Source organism: Rutidosis leptorrhynchoides, chromosome 1, assembly GCF_046630445.1.
Source record: "Rutidosis leptorrhynchoides isolate AG116_Rl617_1_P2 chromosome 1, CSIRO_AGI_Rlap_v1, whole genome shotgun sequence".
Lineage (NCBI taxonomy): Eukaryota > Viridiplantae > Streptophyta > Magnoliopsida > Asterales > Asteraceae > Rutidosis > Rutidosis leptorrhynchoides.
This window is the reverse complement of record NC_092333.1, coordinates 128512972-128525079: the sequence shown is the minus strand read 5'-3', so window position 1 is coordinate 128525079 and position 12108 is coordinate 128512972.

Here is a 12108-nt window from a genome sequence, read left to right as displayed (position 1 = left end):
TGTAATTAAATTTTGAATGAGTATGGTTGTTTTGATTTCTATAAAAGAATGTATATTGTTGTGAAAGTAGGGAGTATAATGGATGATTTGCTGAATCAGATTCGAAGAATGTAACATATTAATTGTGAATTTATATATCTCTCGGGTATTACCTACCCGTTAAAAAAAAATTTCACAATTAATATTTTGTACAAAAGAATTTTATTACAGTCTTTATGAAAATATATATATGTATATTTTCTTCAGATGTAACATAGATTTAATGAGTTAATGTTAAATTAAACTCATTTGATTTACGGTTGAAACTAGAATTGAATAATCCCTAAAGGCTTTAAAAAAGTACATAACTTTTACGCATTATTTCTTTAATGACATTGAAATTATGAATCAATACTTCGTTATTTGTTGATGTATGATATTCGGTTCGTGGAATTCTTGTGAATTTCGCAAAGTACGAATGATGTTATCTGAAAAGTTTCGGGTACATCGATGATGAAAGTGAAAAATCAAATATATACTTGATTTATTATGAATTGGAATTTGTTGAATCGCGATAGAGATTGTAGTTAACGCTGGTTAAGTTGCAGCCGAAGGACGTACATTATTGCATATTTGTAATATGAATTAACCGAGTAGTTAAGATTCACACTCAATAGCTTAGCACGGAAAGATTTATTTCAAAATATATATATATATATATATATATATATATATATATATATATATATATATATATATATATATATATATATATATATAATATACATATAATTTCTTCAGAGGGAATGAGTTAATTCTTCATAACTCGTTGATACAATATACACGTTATTGATTCGTAATGATGTCCACAGTGATTCTTGAACTGACGGAGTTTGTGATGTTATCGGTGTTGTTGATTCGGATGTTGACTGTACTGACGATGATGGTAACGCTGACGGTACTGTTGATGCTGTTGGTAAAGCAAGTTTAGCTTGTTAATCACACACCATTTTTATCAGGGTTTCTACTCTTCCTTCTATCATTTTGGTTTGCTTAACTGATTTATGGTTAGGGCTAGATTAGATAATCTCTAAGAGTTTAGAGATTACATAATCGCCGCGGAAATGTTTCTCCAATGAAGTTATGAATTAATACTTCGTCAGTTATTGTTGTTGGTACTCCTTGGTATCTATGGTGCGTATGACGTTGATGCTCGTGGGACAGATTGTGAAGTTGAGGTTTACGACGCGGTTATGGTTGAAGGTGGTAATGGTACTGTTGGCGTTGATGATGGTGGTACTGGTTATGCTTTTGATGCTGCTGCTGGTGTTTGTAATCTCTGCATCATATTCTCCAAAGCCACTACCCGAGCGCGAAGCTCGTTGACTTCTTCTATTACACCGGGGTGATTGTCGGTTCGGACGAGCGGATAAATAAAATCTAAAATTTTATGTAATATATAATCGTGACGAGATACTCTGGAAATGAGCGAGAAAATGGTGTTTCGGACAGGTTCGCCGGTAAGTGCTTCAGGTTCTTCGTCAAGAGGGTAATGTGGTGGATGGAAGAGATCACCTTCTTCTTGTTTCCAATGATTGAGGAGGCTACGAACCCATCCCCAATTCATCCAGAATAGGTGATGACTAATTGGTTGATCTATTCCGGTCACACTGCTTTCGGAGCTTGAATGGGATTCCATTTTGGAATCTGAGTGACTTGAACTGATGACGAATTCCATTTCGTACGATTGGATAAAGGATTTTTTTTTTTCGATATGAAATGATTTTGGCTAACGGATGGTATTCTAATTACATAGAATATATATATATATATATATATATATATATATATATATATATATATATATATATATATATATATATATATATATATAGATCAAAAGATTTCGTAGATTACGGAGGACTTTGCGGGATATGTCAGACAAAGTTTAAAGTAACAGATACGATAAGATATGATTTAGCAGATATGCTAAGATATGAATTTTTGTCTATACACTATTCATGCAATCAATGCAGCAAGACGTGTCTTAGACTAAAAATGATAAGCAGGTAATTTTCTGAGGATGATAAGTAGTTAATTTTCGACACAAAATGATAAGCAAAACTTTTGACATGCAGACACGGTCGAAGTCCAGACTCACTAATGCAACCTATCGACTTATCAGTTAGACACACTAATGCAGACCTGGTTCGCTAAGACCACCGCTCTGATACCAACTGAAAGGGACCGTTCATATACATTATAAACGATTCACAATAGTTGATTACATTGCGAGGTATTTGACCTCTATATGATACATTTTACAAACATTGCATTCGTTTTTAAAAGACAAACTTTCTTTACATCGAAAATTGACAGGCATGCATACCATTTCATAATATCCACTATCCAACTATAAATTGATTTAATAATAATCTTTGATGAACTCAATGACTCGAATGCAACGTTCTTCGAAATATGCTATGAAAGACTCCAAGTAATATCTTTAAAATGAGCAAATGCACAGCGGAAGATTTCTTTAACACCTGAGAATAAACATGCTGTAAAGTGTCAACCAAAAGATTGGTGAGTTCATTAGTTTATCATAATCATTTATTTCCATCATTTTAATAGACCACAAGAATTTCATTTCCAGTTCTCATAAATATACGTCCCATGCATAGAGACAAAAATAATCATTCATATGGTGAACACCTGGTAACCGACATTAACTAGATACATATAAGAATATCCCCTATCATTCCGGGATCCTCCTTCGGACATGATATAAATTTCGAAGTACTAAAGCATCCAGTACTTTGAATGGGGTTTGTTAGGCCAATAGATCTATCTTTAGGATTCGCGTCAATTAGGGTGTCTGTTCCCTAATTCTTAGATTACCAGACTTTAATAAAAAGGGGCATATTCGATTTCGATAATTCAACCATAGAATGTAGTTTCAATTACTTGTGTCTATTTCGTCAAACATTTATAAAAGCGCATGTATTCTCAGTCCCAAAAATATAAAGGGTAAAAAGGCAAATGAAACTCACCATACTGTATTTCGTAGTAAAAATACATATAACGTCATTGAACAAATGCAAGGTTGGCCTCGGATTCACGAACCTAAATTAATTATATATATTTATGTGTTGGTCAATATTTGTCTAACAAATTAGGTCAAGTCATAGTGTACCACAATCCTAATGCTCGAGACTAATATGCAAAAGTCAACAAAAGTAAATTTGACTCAAAATAATTTCCAAAAATCTATACATGATTAATATATAGTTTAAATATCGTCGTTTTATATTTTTAAATATTTTTAAAAGATTTATTAGAGTAAATAATATAATTTATTTATTAATAAATAAAATTTTATATTAAATTTATATAATAAAATATACTTTTATATATATTAAGTAATAAAATTTATAGGGTTCATTTAATATCATAAAGATAATATGATAGGTATTATTAAAGTAAGTTATTATACGTAGTAAAATATGTTTGTATCACATATTTATTTGATAAAATAATATCTATAATGATAGTAAGTAAAAGTTGTATTATTTTGTAATAATAATTATTATTATAAAAATATCAATATTTATAATTACTAAGATGACATTATGATAAAACGATAATTCTAATTATGATAACTTTAATATTTACGATAATTTTTAATATTATCTTTAAAATAATAATTCAATTTAAAAAAATAACAATAATGATATTTTATAGTAACAATGACATTTCTATTAAAATGATAATTTTTGTTAAAATGATAGTTTTAATACTAACGATACTTTTAATAATAATAGTAATGATAAAAAATAATAAGAACGATAATTTTATCTAAATCAATATCTTATAATATTTTAATTTCATCATGATACTCTTACTCATTATTTCCTAATCGTTTCGTTTAATAGCTTTTAATCGTCTTTTATATCGTGTTCATAATAATGATAATAATAGTAATCAAAATAATTAGGTGTTACAAATATTTGTTTTAGTTACACTAATATTAATAATGATAGTTACTATAACATTACTAACGATAATACTAATAATTATCTTAATGATAATATAGTAATAATAATAGTAACAATAACAATAACCATTTTTAAATAATGATATATATATTAATAATGATAATAATAATAATAATAATAATAATAATAATAATAATAATAATAATAATAATAATATTTGGATAATAATAATAATACTAATTATAACTTTAACGATAATAACGATAGTAATAATAAAAAAATAACAATTTTTAATGATAAATCCCTTTTATTGATAAAGATAATAATAATGATAATAATAAGATAAAACTGGAACGACGATAAAAATGACGATAATAATAATCATTTTTAATAAAAATATCGAAAATTCAATTGATTATAACTTCTAATCCGTTCATCGAAACCATTCGATATCTAAAGGAAAAGTTCTTAATTTTTCGCTAGCTTTCCAAGGACATGCATATCTTATACCTTATCTTAACCGCAAGAGTAACTAATTCAAGATTCAACCTAACCTGTCTAAGGGCAATATCAAAAGTACAAGCATGCATAATCCTAAATACTCGAGCACTAGTCAGGGATACACTATTAGTATGTAAAAGTTAAATTATGAGTACTCACGTATCAATATTGAGATTCAATATTGCAGGAAAGGTACGTAGACGCAACGAAAATGATAAACACTATATTGACCTCACGAGCATACCCATGAACCATACTCAATCACCTCCATAGCTATAACCCATAATTTCCTTAATCCTATCCTACTCGAAAAACAATTTCGAAATCACTCGGACAACACTCCGTCGTAATATTTTATGTATACTAATAATATCTTGAAATAATACGGAGTAAATATATATATGTAAATCGATTGAGAGAGTTTAGAGAAAAATATTTTCAAGTTTCTATGAAATAATGAAACCTATTGAATTCTATTTATAATAGATTTTTGAATTATTAAAGTGAATTATTAAAGTATGAATTATTAAAGTGAATTTTTAAAGTATGAATTATTAAAGTGAATTATTAAAGTATGAATTATTAAAGTGAATTATTAAAGTATGAATTATTAAAGTAAATTATTAAACTATGAATTATTAAAGTGAATTATTAAAGTTAAAGTAAAGTAAAAATAAAGTAAAGGTAAAATTTAAGTATAGTAAAAGTATAAAACTATGTACGTATAATACGCGTATAAATATATATAATATTAATTTGAATCGTTATATATATATAATAAAATAAAATATAAATATCGTTATCTTTATCATTCTAGTTAAGTAATGAGTTGTCAAAAGTGGTTCTAGATATTTATAAAAGTTATGTACGTTTTAATAATAAAGTTCTTTTTAAACTGAAAACGTTTTTGTACGTTTGAAACTAAATAGATCAATCGAGTCTTTATGAGATTCAATCTTCCACTATCCTTTGTCTAGTTCTCAATGATTGACAATTTGTTCTTATTTATAAATCACTTTACCATTTATTGTTAAAATGGAAAGATTTCTCAAATCAACGTGGGCCTTTCAACAGAGACTTGTAATCATAATTTAATATATCTGATAATTCAATCATTTGATCTTATCTTCTAATTCCATTGATAAACATTTTGAAACAGATACAATCATGTAAAGTATTTAATCTAATATTTTGTTTACGTTTCAAGTTATAATATATATACACATATACATATATAATCATATTCGTTTAATGGTTCGTGAATCGTTGGAACTTGGTCGAGGTTGAATGAATGTATGAACATAGTTTAAAATTCTTGAAATTTAACTTAACAAATATTGCTTATCGTGTCGGAAACATATAAAGATTAAAGTTTAAATTTGGTTGGAAATTTCCGGGTTGTCACACTTTGATCATTTTGTACACTGTTTTCAGACAATTTAATTCGTGTGGTGTGTTTTTAGACAATATTTGGTTTGTAATAATTGACTAATTGTGTGGTTTGATAATGGGTGTGGTTGAACAAAAACACCATTATTTTTATTATTATTTGTGTGGTTTGTTAATTTGTGCAACGTGATTGAACTTCAAAGACTGGCATTAAGTTCAGCAACATTTGATATTATGATGTGTGTATGATGATAATCGCGGAATGGACGATGCTCTTATGCTGGTAGTAAGTTCAGCGACATCCGTCTACATATTCCACGATTTGCAGGTTAAAAAATTGAAAATTTCTACAATCACCCTATCACTTTGCCCTCTAAATTTAATCCCTTTTCTGATTTCATGCAATGAGGGCCTTGCATGTTCTCAAGTGTGGGGTGGGGAATAGAAATTTATCGGGAACTCGTTTTACTAAAATTAAGGCGTTTATTTAAAAATTTTAAAATTTTCAAGTAGCCTTAAAAACGATTAAATGTCCAAAAACCATGTTACACACATTGTGGTCTTAAAATCTAGAAAATAAATGTTGATTTATGTTTTAAATTATTAATAGTCTTTGAAGTTGCTCTATCATTCAATTATTTGGATGAAAATCCTACTAGTTTAATAAAGCTAACTTATAGGTCACTTGTGCCAAAACGAGTGTAAACCGTGAGAGAGCGGTGATTGTATAGCGTGGTCGGAAACCGGATCTCGCGCCAGATCGAAAACCCTAAGGACGATCCACATTGTTTCTCCTAACAAGGACAATGTTGCGTCCGACCACTTCTTATGACCAATAGGATGTATCTATTCCATCCTCAAGGAAGTAAAGTCTTCCGAATGACACACTTACTTATTCAATTCAGGAGATGTAGTCCAGACCAGTTGTAGGGTGAAGAAAAATCTTGAAAAGTCATTGCTAAAATCGACTGGAAATCTACCAGGCCTCAACATTAAACAGGGAAACTGGTAGTCAAAAGCTTTTCTCAGTGAGGGAGAATTGCTGGCCAAATGGGAAGCGCACCACGATACACAAAATGTCAGTGAATTGATCAGATTCCCAGTGGATAACCTCCGGAAAGGTAAAATATCAGCTTTTAAGACTGATGAACCTCAATCTTCATGATTGATTTAACGGATTAGATGATTACCTCATAATTGTCAATGATGTCCGGACGTAATGTGTATCCTCCTAAGCACATTATTTTCTTACCGACGTCTCATGATGTTAGGTACCGTGGGAGAGATTGGCTTGACCAATAGCGGGAAACCCACACTCATTTTTCAAAATTCAGAAAATCCGACAAAATCGGAAAATGTGCCTAGTATTAAAACTAGCATGATATTTTCAAAAACCATAAAACGTTTTCATAAGGTCATGATTTCCGTAGGATCAAATTTTTCGGATACTTGGCTCTAATCTCCCAAAAATGTGTGTGTGTGTTTCCATTGTGTATATAGCGTGAGTGTGATTACAATAAAGGTGTGTTATACTTAAAGCGTGTGTTTCATATAGCGTGAGTTGTGTTTCATATCAACGTGTGTGTTTCGTGTACTTCGAGTGATTTATGTAATGTTTGTAATCTATATTGTGTGATTGTGTTTGATATTGTTCTACTTTGTAAAGAAAGAATTGCTTGAGGACAAGCAAGGTTTAAGTGTGGGGTGTTTTGATATTGCTCAATAACATCATATATATCTATCGCAATATCGTGTAAAAATGCTCTAGAATCAAGGATAATGAAGGCGTTTCTACAAGTAATAGGCCAAGATGTGCAAATTTGTATCGGAGAGTAATTTATATAGAGTTTTGATGATTTATGACCTTGGTTGATCCCGATACAAGTTAAGGTCTAATTTATGCTCTAAAATGGTAAAACAAGACTCCAAAGGTGTTAGGCTTCGTCCAAATGAAAGAAGATTGAAAAGAAAACGAAACATCAACTTTCAGTACATCGGGACGCCGTCCAATAATGTGGGACGCCGTCCTTCCTTTCAAACTGGGACGCCGTCCGGGCTTTTAGGACGCCGTCCAGCCCTTAACAACGGGACGCCGTCCAGCATTCTGGACGCCGTCCGGAAGTAGGTTTCAGCCTACTTTTGCCTTTTGACCTACTTTCTCCACTTTAAAACCTACTGATTGAGGAACTGTTTTATGACATACGAAACCAGAGGTTACTGAGACGATTTTGGGAGCAAATTTGGTGAACTCCAAGCTCTTGGAAGAGGATCAACATCAAGTCCTCAAAGATCAAAACCTTCTCCATCCAAGATTCATTCTCTGTTAGGTTGTTTTCTTGTTCTCCAACAATGAATTCTACTTATCAGTTGATTGTTATTTTGTTTGTAATTATGATTGTTGGCTAAACTCTATAATGTTCATCTAGATAAATAACTAAGATGTTGAATGTTTACTTTTGATTGATTGTTATTATGCACGATAGTTTGATGTTTGAATACAAGAACCATTCTTGTTAAAGCTTAATCCTTTCGATTCAACTAGTTGATATGTTCATTTGATTAAGAAACATCATCTTGTTAAATTAATGTATTGATTTACATCTAGTGACATGTGTTTATCCATCTTTTACCAAAAGGGATAAGTTGAGTTCAAATGGTTAGTTTATATAGGGATGTAAGAACGAATCTTGTAGATACTTTCGGATAGCCTAATTGATATGTGTAGTTATATAGGTGAACGATCAATTCCCTAGATTATGTTATACATATTTTCATTACTCGATTCCATATAACTAATAGGTGTTAGTAATTTGCCTTATCTAGTGACGTTTATAGGGATCTTATTACCACACTAATTTGATTACTTAGGTTGGGTGAATTGAGCATTTAACCGGACCAAGGGAATGAACTAGGCTAAATCATAAGTTGACATAGGAGTGGATCATGATCAACACACCATTGACTTGATCAATCTTCAAGTCTTTAGACTAGTTGAATTAGTTGATTACAAATAGGAGGTCTTAGATGACAAGAACATCACTTGCGTCTTGTAATCCCGTTTGAGTGTTTACTCAAGACTACTCTTGATGAACCGATCATTTAGTTCTCGTGCATAACCAATCAATCTGGTCTTAATCTTAAATAACATTCAACATCGAGGGTAAAAAGTCTAGATGAGCATTTTTCCTTAAATTGATATCAAATCTATCTTACTTACTTTCTTTGCACTTATTTTCATCTTATAAACTTAAAAGACCAAAAATATTGTTTTTATATTTAACCTTCTCTGATTTGGCTAAATCGTTAAATAGCCACCAAAACATAAAACTTGTACCTTTAAGCTTCATTTACTTAGTTAATCATAATATAGTTTATAATTCTAAGTTTGACTAATACAACTGTCCTTGGAACGATACACGGAACTAAACCAGTTACTATACTACTACACGATCGGGTACACTGCCCGCTAGTGTGTAGCAATCTCTAATCGGTATTTTTCCATATTATTTTATACAACAATTCATATACCACTTTTCGCACATCACCAGGAATGAAGGCCGATATAGCCATATATGTAGGAGCATGTTTGACTTGTTCTAAAGTCAAAGCTGAGCATCAGAAACCATCGGGTCTACTCCAACAACCTGAAATCCCAGAATGGAAATGGGAAAACATTACCATGGATTTCATTGCTAAGTTACCGAGAACCACAGGTGGTTATGATATGATTTGGGTAATAGTCGATCATCTTACTAAGTCAGCACACTTTCTGCCAATAAAAGAAGAGGATGGTATAGAGAAATTAGCACGATTATATCTGAAAGAAGTTGTTTCTAGACATGGTATACCAATCTCTATTATCTCTGATCGTGATAGCAGATTTACTTCCAGATTCTGGCAGGCATTACACGAAGCGTTGGGAACTCGTCTAGATTTAAATACTGCCTATCATCCACAAACTGATGGGCAGAGTGAAAGGATGATTCAGATACTCGAAGACATGCTACGAGCATGTGTTATTGATTTTGGAAGCAGTTGGGATCGACATCTACCGTTAGCTGAGTTTTCTTACAACAACAGCTATCATTCTAGCATTGAGGCGGCACCATTCGAGTCACTTTATGGGAGGAAGTGCAGGTCTCCGATTTGTTGGAGTGATGTGGGGAAAAAACAGATTTCAGGTCCGGAAATTATCCAGGAAACTACCGACAAGGTCATTCAGATTCAGCAACGATTGAAAACAGCCCGGAGTCGGCAAAAGAGCTACGCGGATGTTAGAAGGAAACCTTTAGAGTTTGAGGAGGGTGATATGGTTATGCTTAAGGTATCACCTTGGAAAGGTGTTATTCATTTTGGAAAGCGAGGGAAATTGAGACCAAGATACATTGGGCCATTCAAGATCGAAAAACGCATTGGGCCAGTGGCCTATCGACTTGAACTATCTCCACAATTAGAAAAGATTCACAACACCTTTCATGTTTCGAACCTGAAGAAATGCCTAGCTACCGAAGATCTCATTATCCCTTTAGATGAAATTAAGATTGACGAGAAACTAAATTTCGTCGAAGAACCCGTCGAAATTATGGATCGTGAGGTCAAACGACTCAAACAAAGTAAGATACCAATCGTTAAGGTTCGATGGAATGCTCGTAGAGGACCTGAATTCACTTGGGAACGAGAAGACCAAATGAAGCTGAAGTACCCACATTTTTTTCCCGATATCGCACGTTAACTAGGTACTATTCTAAATTTCGGGACGAAATTTAATTTAACGGGTGTGTAATGTAACGACCCGGATTTTTTGTTAATATATAGAAGATTAATATTTACATAATTAATGTTTCTAACATGTTAAGCAATCAAACTCATTAAGACTTGGTTATTTGAAATGAATTTTATACAAACATTTGGCCACCCCGTCTGTCTGACGATTCACGAACGTCATAATACGTAAAAAAAATTATTTAATGACGTATATATGAATATAAATATATACTCATGATTGTTAAATGATATTTAAGTATCTCATTACATATATTAACAATTGGTTATATACATAAAATGAGATTACTAACTTCAAGACTTCAAGACTATATACATATATATAACGATTAACGTTGTAATAACTTCTAAATTAAAATGTATGTATATGTATTGTATTAATATGTATTAATACACTTTTGAAGGACTTAAACATATATACTAACATACTTATACTCAACAAAGATAGCTATACTCATAATCTCATTCAATTCCATCAAGAATTGTATTCGTATTCATTCGGTATTTACACCCGTATCATACCCAGCTTCCATACTTAAATACTATGAGTATATACCAATATTAAATACCAATTATAGCCTCCTTAGCAGTCCTATGAGTCACAAGACAAGGATAAACATGATGGAGACTTGTGGGAACTAACATTTAACTTCTAGTTTGCATTATTATGCTATATTCCAAATTTTGATAAAGTCTCTTAACCATATGCATGAATTATGACTTTTAACACTCTTTTTACTCATTCATATCAGCTATTTAACTTACTTTCACTCTCATAATACTCACACACAAGAACTCCAAGTATTCTCTCCATTTCTTACTCTTTAAACACTCTTTAAACACACATACTTCAAGTACTAGAAAATCTTCATTCACTTTGATCATAAACTAGCTTCAAGAACACTTTGTTAACTCATCTACTCCTCTTTATCAAGGTAAGAATCATATATAAGCTTTGGTTCAATTCATATACTTATAACTATCTTAATTCAAGATAGAAATCTTATTCAAACTTTTGTTCATTCTATGATTCTACTCCAAGGATTACAAGCCATCAAGGATATCTTTGATCACAAGATTATCATCTTATTTTATCAGCAACTTTGTTCATTTAATTTGAGGTAGTCACCTTATTCATAATCTTTTTCAATTCATATCCATATAGCTATCTTATTATGAGTTTATAACTTACAACAACAAGAACATAGTTTAGATTAATTCTAAACTTGTTCACAAACAAACTTAATCCTTCTAACTTGACTTTTAAAATACTTCGACACATGTATTATGACAGTATGTCAAGCTAACATAAGGATATAAAACTTGTAAACACGAAGAACACCTTAAAACTGAACATACGCCGTCATAGATCATCAGGGGCTGTTTTGGGTTTAATTTTAAAAACCTATCTTAAACTTTGAATTAAAAGATTTCCTTTGGTGAAAAATCTTATTTTATA